The sequence below is a fragment of the Canis lupus genome, chromosome 9, assembly GCF_003254725.2.
Source record: "Canis lupus dingo isolate Sandy chromosome 9, ASM325472v2, whole genome shotgun sequence".
Taxonomy (NCBI): domain Eukaryota; kingdom Metazoa; phylum Chordata; class Mammalia; order Carnivora; family Canidae; genus Canis; species Canis lupus.
In genome coordinates, this window is record NC_064251.1 from 31,641,702 (window position 1) to 31,651,352 (window position 9,651).

General features: G+C 40.7%; 1 pseudogene; it reads right to left on the reverse strand.

The window, feature by feature from the left end:
• Positions 1 to 6,455: 6,455 nt before the first annotated feature.
• LOC112654962 (ATP synthase subunit d, mitochondrial-like) lies at positions 6,456 to 6,954 on the reverse strand (annotated as a pseudogene).
• Positions 6,955 to 9,651: the final 2,697 nt, after the last annotated feature.

Consider the following 9,651-nt stretch of genomic DNA (forward strand, 5'->3'; position numbering starts at 1 on the left):
CCATGGGAGAAGTCGGTATCACTAAGAAACCCTGAGATTCAGTGAGAATCACAAATGGGGGTATCCTCCACAGGGACCTTTGTATTGCTGTCCCCTCAGTGCTTCTTTTTTTAAAATCTAGGCAGCTTCCAAATAAACCAAATAGTACAGGTGAATCAGGGTCCTGTTGCTAAACCTAAACCCTGAGGGCTTGCTGGAAGAGATGTTCAAAGGAAAATGAATGATGGGTGGCTTCTTGATCCTTTTTCCCTTATCACTCCGGGAGTTTAGGTGTGCACCCCTCCAGGGTGCCTGTCCACACCCAAACTCCCACATCCCAAACTGGTGACTCTAGAGGGGCTTTTAGGCCTGCTTGTTAGGACTCTTTACTCTGCATGCAGTGGAGCATTGAAAAGCTGGAATTTCTTTCAACCAGAATTCTAGCAACTTTTCCTTGAACATCTTCCAACTGGCAGGTACTTTCCATGGTTATTTCATTAATTTTCCCAGAAACTCCAGGAGATAGGCATTATCTTACTCATTTCACAGATAAGCAAGCTGGGAAGTTTAGAAACTTGCCAAAGGCAAATCCAGGATTTGTATCCAGTTTTGCCTAATAGAAAAGCCTCAGATCCCTTTGGCACACCACACTGCCTCTCTCTAGGGTTTGTAAGTAGTATATCTCTTTAAAACAAACAAACAAACAAACAAAAAACAAAAAAACCCTTTTCTATACCATGTGAGAAATATGAGCATGGATTGAAAATTTACTAATCTGTTCTGTCTGGCCACTAGGCTAATAAATGAGTGGCAGGGGGAAAGATTACAAAGGAAATAACTAATAAAAATAGATTGAAAAATAATATGAAATAACATAAGGTTTAAAAAAACAATGAATCAACAGATGCCAGGTCATATTCTATCTGTGACTTGAGAACGTACAGAGAAAAGAGGGTATTTAGAATGTGGTGGGGCTAATTAGGGAAAAGAGTACAGCAGAAAAGGAAGTCTGGAGATGGATTTTGAAAGATATGATGGGCATGACTTGGCACAGCCTTTTAAAAGGGGAGAATGGCTTGAACAAAGATGGGAAGTGGTTAATATGGGGAAAATTGGTGAGAGGCCACCTGGATTTGGAAACACCAATATGAGTGGTATTTACCCAAAAGAACAAAAATGAGTGAGATAAAAATCAGATTAAATGAATAGAATAAAAATTCCTTGACCTATAGTGGTCACTTCCACAGAAATGCTGGAGTATTCACTTGAAAGTGGCTTATTTAAACAATACGATCACAAATTTAAATCAGCCTCATTGTTGGTAAAACTCTTCCCTAAATGTAAAAGCAATCCTCGAAAGATAAAAATAAAACACAAGAACCAGCTTTGAAATAATTATGTAAACACCTGCCACACCTTTTTTTTAGTGAGGTGTCCATTTGGCTCTGTTTCTGAGGACAAATCCCAAATATGGTTGCAGAAAAGAGGTACTAAATTTGACTTAGAAATTAGTGTTATGGGAGGGGAAGAAAATGGGAAGTTTTTCTGCATTAACAGGATGTGACATTTTTGTTGAGCTCAGAGACATAGTTCTTTTTTTTTATAAATTTATTTTTTATTGGTGTTCAATTTGCCAACATATTGAATAACACCCAGTGCTCATCCCATTAAGTGCCCCCCTCAGTGCCCATCACCCAGTCACCCCCACCCCCCGCCCACCTCTCCTTCCATCACCCCTAGTTCGTTTCCCAGAGTTAGGAGTCTCTCGTGTTCTGTCAGAGACATAGTTCTTTCTGCAAAATGGTGGGCCTGCATTTGCATGGGCATGGCCTGTGCCTCGAAGAGAGATTTTGTGATGGACCAGATGCCAACTACAGAGGAACCTCTTGGGAGAACACCTGCCTGGCTTGCTGAAAGAGACAGAATTTCTGGATAGCATGCTGACCATACTAGGAAGCACCTGGAACCCAGTCCTCTGGCTGCCGTCGCCCAACCAGAATGTAGTAACTCTGCTCAAGACTGTGATTTCAGCAGATGCTCAGGAGGGTTGCTGAACTTCTGGTTGCAGATCTTATTTTGTGACTGGCTTTCAATCTGTCTCTTTACCAATATGACAAAATAAAGCAATTACTAAAATGTAAATGCTCCCAGCCTTTTCCAAAGAGAGGAATGCTATCTTTTCCTATTAAGTCTTTTGCCCACATTCCCTGATGGGAATGGTCTGAATATTTGTGCCCTCCACCCCCACCCCCAAATTGATATTTTGAAATCCTAATGCTCCATGTGATGGTATTTGGAGTGATGAGGTTAACCAACATCCTCAGGAATGAGATAAAGGCTCTCTTAAAAGAGGCCTGAGGGAGTTCCCTGGCCCCATCCAGCATTTGAGGACACAGGGAGAAGTTAGCAGTCTGCAACCTGGAAGAGAGCTTTCACCAGAACTCAAACGTGCTAGCAATTCTGATCTTGGACTTGTAGCCTCCAGAACTGGGGGGAAAAAAGGTTTTTTGTTGTTTATAAACTACCCAGTCTATGATATTTTGTAGCAGCCTGAATTGACAGACACCTGACCTTTGAGGAGTACCTATCCCTTTCATGCCCATCTCCTGGACTTTCATGAAGAAAACAAAGGGACGAAAGAGAAATCCAAGAGGAAGAAAGAACTTAGGTAAACGCTATATTGATTTACATGATGAAGCTGAGTGAGGAAAAAACACTCCCTAGTCTGCAGAATATTGGTAAAGGTATTTTGTGAGGTAGGGAGGGATTTAGCTAAATGAGAAGGTTGAGAGAATTGTAGGATATGAGATGAACAGGAAAGAGATCGTGAGAAGTTTTGCTAAAAGTATGAGTTGGATACTCTAATATTTTCTAATAAGTAAAGTTTAGAATCCCTTTTTTATTCTCAGATGTTCAGTTATATTTATTGGACAGTGATTTCTTTCAGAGATTGGACCACGCGGAAAGTGAGTGTACAATGGTTATGCAGATTTAACTTTCTAGGAGTGGTCCTAGAACTTTTACAGATTCTGGCTCATTTTACCCTAGAACTTTTACAGATTCTGGCTCATTTTACCCTTTAGACCATCCTGTGAGGGAGATAATGTCCTATCTATTTTATAAAGCAGTGAAAGCCTACAGCGGCTTTGTGAGCTACTTAATTTTGCAAATGTAAGTGAGAAAGTCACGATTTGAGCCCGGTTTTTCTGACCCCACATATGGTTCCTTTTCCCTCCATGCCTCATCACAGTATTCTATTTGTTCGTGACAAATGGAAAGTGCTGATGAGGATGAAACATGACTTCTCTTGGAGAGAGAAAAGCAGAATATGCTGGTATGAATACCCATGAACATTTCTAAACTTGCACATGCCAAATGATGATGCTCTGAAACTTCACCTGCTGTTGGAGCGTGTCCAGACCTAGCGTCATTAATTTATTTGTAAACCAAAAGCAACGGGGCCTTTTTGGACATGCCCTTGCACCTGCTGTATAAATTTCTTGTACTTGGAAGAAACATAAACCTGAATGATTCTCTAAAAGCACAGACAGGTAATGGCAATTGTTATTAAAGTTTTTGTGAATCTGGAAAAGGGAATTACATTGTGTACCACTCTTAAACTTCTGTTTCTCCAGTGCCCTACGTCCTAGGGGAGCTGCCATTTCTTTTTCTCCTAAACATCCCCATTTTCGCATCCAACATATTTTTTCCGACACCAGTGGGGAAAACCCTCCACCCCCGGAAGGTCTGTCTGTACATTTTCTCTTTTTTTTTTTTTTTTTTGTACATTTTCTCATGCAAAGTTCTTTCTCTTTGGCTTATGTCACTGACAACCCCACCAGTCATTCTGGAGCAAAACAAAGGGTCTTCATGGAGATCTACCTTCTTTAAAAGATATGGAAAGGGAAAGACTTGAAAATAACAAGTAAATTATTATTTATCACACGTTTATTGAAAGTCAATAAATACACAAAATTGTATGAGATGCCCTAGCCTCAAAGAACTTCTAGGTGGTGGGAAAGAAAAATAATTGATCTTAAATCATTGTGTTAAGTGCCACGATGGAGTACTGTTCGTGATTCTTTAAGGGCACATGATAAAAATCTCTAATGATATTGAAGCTGGGTAGGAGAAGGGGATTTTAAAGAGTAGATGACACTAAGACTTAGTACCCAGTGATTAGATAAGAAAGAGTAAGTAAGCTAAGCAATAAGGATGTTGATATTCAAAGGAAAGAGAGCACAGCATATGCAAAGGCAATACATTTTGGAAGACCTACAAATCCACATGATACAAGTGAAAGGCATTTGTGGAGAAGTGTCATAGATGGAGGTGGAGGGGTAAGAATGATTCATATTAAATGAAGTACTGAGGCACTAAGCCAAAGAGATTTGGAGTTTATACTGCAAGCAATAGAGACCCATTGAAAAGCTTTACACACACAAACGAGGTAATCAGTTTTATATTTTAGGAAGATCTCGCTGATAAACTTTGTTTGGAGTAGTATGGATGAGAAGGTTGGTTGTCTATATCAGCTCTATCTAGTAGAGCTTTCAATGATGCTAGATGTGTTCTATTCCTGTGCTGCCCAGTGCCTTAACAGCTAGCTACTTATGTAGTCAAGAACTTGAAATGTAGCCAGTGCTTCCAAGGAACTGCATTTCTACTCTCATTTCATGTTAATTTATTTAAATGAAAATAGCCACATTTGGCTAGTGGCTACCATATTGGATAGTGCCACTATATATTCTTCTTTCTATATAAGATTTTGTTATTTATTTTAGAATAATTTTTTATTGTAGTATAGTTGACACACAATATTGCATTAGTTTCAGGTGTACAACATAGTGATTCAGCAACTCTATATATTATGCTGTGCTCACCACAAATATAGCTTCTACCATCTGATTATTCTTCTCCTTTTTATCTGTATTAACAGAAACCCCAACTTATAAGTGGGCAGATGGCTATCCAGAGTAAAGACTGCATTTTCTAGCTTGCCTTATAGCAAAGTATGGGCCCTATGACTAAGTTCTGGGCAATGGGATGTGAGTTGAAGTACAATGTCTGGGTTACACATTTAAAGGTACACTGTGGGGATCCCTGGGTGGCGCAGCGGTTTGGCGCCTGCCTTTGGCCCAGGGCGCAATCCTGGAGACCCGGGATCGAATCCCACATCAGGCTCCTGGTGCATGGAGCCTGCTTCTCCCTCTGCCTGTGTCTCTGCCTCTCTCTCTCTCTGTATGACTATCATAAATAAATTAAAATAAAATAAAATAAAATAAAGGTACACTGTGGATAAGAAAGAGAGGCATTTGGATTATGAGGCATAGCAGAGCAATAAAAATAAGAGCCTGGGCCCCAGTGGTGTTGGTCCAGAGCTACCATGCTAGTCAGAATTCTGAGTGCAAGAAGGATGAATTTCCATCTTATTTATACCACTGTAATTGTGTGCTTCTGTCACATGCAGGTTATCCTAGCAGACACTGAATAAAACTAGAAGTAGAGTGACCAGTTAAAACAGGGTTAGAATGATCCAGGCAAGAAGTGATGAAGGACAGAACTGAGGCCAAGTCAATAGGGGTGGGGAGAAAGGAACAAATATGAGAAGGATGGAAGGGTTCTTTGTAGAAAGCCAAACTCTGAAAACTCAAAGAGGAATACAATTTCATCCACGACTGCTTCTGTGAACATTACGTTAAACTCACAATTCAGTACCACTTAAAAATAGAAATCTAATGAGCAAAAGAGAAACAAAAATAGGACATATACTCTTCCCCAGACCCAGCAGAGATCTGCTGTACTAGAGGTAAAATTAAATCAATATAGTACCCTGACCTATTCAGAAGCTGAGAAATCTTTGTTTGGGATTAAATGAAGGAGGTCAAGCTAAGAGCTAACATATAGTATAAATTCTAGAATAATTTAAATCTGTGTATTTCGTGCCTCATAGATTGCCAACTTCATCTTAACAAAAGACAGTGATGACAAGTTTTTAGAGATACGTTCATGAAAAAGTAAAATCCATTTTAAACTGCAGCAAAGAGGCACCTGAGTGGGTCAGTCAGTTAAGCATCTGCCTTCGGCTCAGGTCATGATCCCAGAATCCTGGAATGGAACCCTCCTGTCAGACTCCCTGCTCAGCGGGAAGCCAGCTTCTCCCTCTCCATCTGCTGTCCACCCCTGCTTGTGCTTTCTGTCTGTCAAATAAATAAATAAAATATTTTTAAAAAACTGTAGCATGTCTATTGCCTGCCAACAATTTCCTAAGACTTTAAGCAAGTTAAGCAAGTTTCCTATTCCTTTTTCTACAATAAAACTTTGTAAATTGTAAAAAACAAAAAACAAAAACAAAAAATTCTGGTTGGATACATTTTAATTATGAAGGATCTTATGGTATTTTTTTTAATCATTTCATTATTTTTAATGTCCAACATTTATAATATGAGGGCCAGGGCTTTCTCCCCAACTCAAGTTTATAAATTTTCTATTGGCTTGTGAGACCAATAGGGATACTTCTTGTCTAATCTGGTTTCTTGGAAGACTTTATTCAGGTGCTCAATGGTCATCTGATCAAATGGAATTATGTTCTTCATCTTCTCCAGCTTTTTTTCATATTCTTCATTCCCGGCCTTTGAAAGAGACAAAAACTCAGCACAGCTTTTCACATCTTCTTTTTTCCTCAGCATCCACCTGGACAGTGTATTTATCCTCTGGCACAGGAACCTTCAGGGCATTAAACTTCTTCTCAAAGTCATCTACCAAGCCAGCCTTTGCCACATTGGCCTTGTAGTAAGCCCAGTCGATAGCAGGTGGTTTCTCAGGAAGAGTAGCCAACCTGGAGGTGAGCATCTCATTCCAGGATTTCAGGGAGTTGGTAATGGCCTTCTGGTTTTGGGGTATGATCTCCCCAAAAGCTACCCAGTCAGTGGTTTTCAGAGCAAGTCTTCGCCCAGCCATCTTGATATCCTTCACCGACCCTGGCAGCCCACAGTCCACCTGGTATTTTGAATAGGAAATGAGTGATTATTTATTAAGCACAAGCTCCTATGCCAGGCACCTTTGAAGATGAGAATTGTAGAGAACTCTGGCCGTGTAAAGACTTCATCCCGAATATCTGCACTAAGAGGCTTGACCAACCCTCTATAGGGTCCTAGTAGCCTAAAAAGCCTTATCCCTGGGACTAGCTGGTCCCTCTTTGAGTTCCCAGCTGGAAAAATTCAGGGCTGTCAAAATAATTGGCTGTTTGTTCTAGCTAACACCTAACTGGCCCCTGACTTCTCTTTTTTAGAGCATTTACTAAAAAAATTTACAATTGTAAATCCGTCCTCTGTCCCTTTGAGATGTAGCCCCTCTGTATCTCCTATACTCAGCGCAATCTTTCTCCTGGAGCTGAAAGCCATTCCTTTGAAATGTAATCATCAAGAAGGATAGGGCCTCTGTCTTCTAGTCTCTGTGGAAGGATAGAATCCTTGCTTCAGTAATTGCCAGCTTGCAGACACAGCTGGCTTAATAGCATTTACACTAACCAACCCTTTGTAAATTTTCACTTCCCCGACTTTACTGGAGCCCGATTGCTTCCCCAACCCCACACCCCCTCCCACATTCTGCTTTTTTTTTTTTTTTTTTTAATTCATTCATGAGAGACACAGAGAGAGAGAGGCAGAAACATAGGCAGAGGGAGAAGCAGGCTCCCTGTGGGGAGCCCGATGGGGGAATCGATCCCAGGACCCCAGGATCATGACCTGAGCCGAAGGCAGATGCTCAACCCCTGAGCCACCTAGGTGTCCCCCACATTCTGCCATTAAATGCCCAGTCACTTCTGCAAAGATGGGACTGGAGCTCAGCTCTTTCCCTTTCATCAGTAGTTACTGAATAAGATCTGTTTTCACCATGTTAACTAAAGTTAGGCTTCATCTGTCCTTGACACAGGCAGGAGCCCATGGCATGTGTCTATCTAACACTTCTGTGATATGGGCTTTATCATCCTTATTGTGAAGATGAGGAAATTGGCCCTCTTAGAAATTTAACTCACTCAAGATCATATTGTGTTGTTCATTAGTATTTGAGTCATAGAATTATGTAATTATTGAGTGGCAGGGTTCATCTTGTTCAGCTTTCTCATTTTACAGAGAATTCTGAGGACCAGAGAATTTAAATGTTCCCTGTTATAAGAGCCAGAACTGGGTAGGGTTGTCAGATTGAGGAAATAAGAATACAAGGCACTCGGTTAAATTTGGATTTCAGTTAACAACAAATAATTTTGTAGTATGAGTCTGCCCTGTGCAGTATAGGTTGTTTATTCCTTATTTATCTAAAATTCAAATTCAACTCAGCATTCTGTATTTTATCTGGCAACCTTATCTCAGGACTTTTCCCCTAAGGGTCCTTCCCACTCCATAATTTAGTAAAGCAAAAGCATCAACTATCTCATAATTTCTTTGTAGGAAATGTTGGTCATGTCTCTATGAATTACAAGATGGGAAGACCATGATTTAGGGAGATTTGTGTTTTTTTTTTTGTTGTTGTTGTTGTTTTTAAGATTTTATTTATTTATTTATGAGAGACACACAGAGAGAGGCAGAGATACAGGTAGAGGGAGAAACAGGCTCCCTGCAAGGAGCCGGAATGTGGGACTAGATCCTGGATCCTAGGATCACGCCCTGAGTCAAAGGCAGTAGCCTAACCGCTGAGCCACCCAGGCATCCCGAGATTTGTGGTTTTGATGAGACACTAAACCTTTCTGAGTTGGGAAAACACCACAAAATAATGTTTATAAAGGAGACACGATTCATTTACAAACAAACCCACTTGAAAAAATTAAACTATATTTAAAACCTCTCTGTGTCTTGAACATGTAACTCTATCAGGGAGTCACAGTTGCCTGGACTCTCAAGGTAATGTCCATCTGTCCCATCTCTTTATTGCCATGCAAGTTTCTCTCCAAACAATTAGTTAAGGGTCCCCTGAAGAGGAATCACAATCCTTTTTTTTTTTTTTTTTAAGATTTTATTTATTTACTTGAGAGAGAGAATGAACAGAAGGAGGGGCAGAGGGAGAGGGAGAGGCACACTCAAGGCTGAGCAGGGAGCCTGATCTGGGGCTTGATCCTGGGACTCTGGGATCATGACCTGAGCAGAAGGCAGACGCTTAACCAGTGGAGCCACCCAGGCACCCCAGGAATCACAGTCCTTGCTGAAGGGGTAGGGAGTGGGCCACTGAGGCCCAAGCTGGCAGGGAAGATAAGGTTTGGCAAAGCAGAGAGCCAAGACTATGGAGAGTCGTCCCAGGAGACCATCTCTCCCGTAAGTAAAATGGAAAATAGATCTGTCTTACTGGGAAAGAGACTGGTGCTTCCAGGGTTGACTTATTAGTGATATTAAAAAGGAAACAGCCAAGCCAAAATGGAGTCATTTATGCTAAATCCCACCGCAGCAAATCAAGACTTAATACCTAACCTAATCGCATTTAAACCCTCTGGGAATGTAACCTTTAACCAGTTAAGGTAGAGTTATTATTATTAGTGAGATAACCTGCTAATAGACCCTTTCCATTTCCTCTCAGGAAGGCCACCGTGCCTGAAACAATTCATCCTTTGCTAATTATTGCCTTTTGGGGTCCCCTTTTTAGGTTTAAAAGCCTTTCCTTTTCTACAGCTTGGTGGAGCTCCTT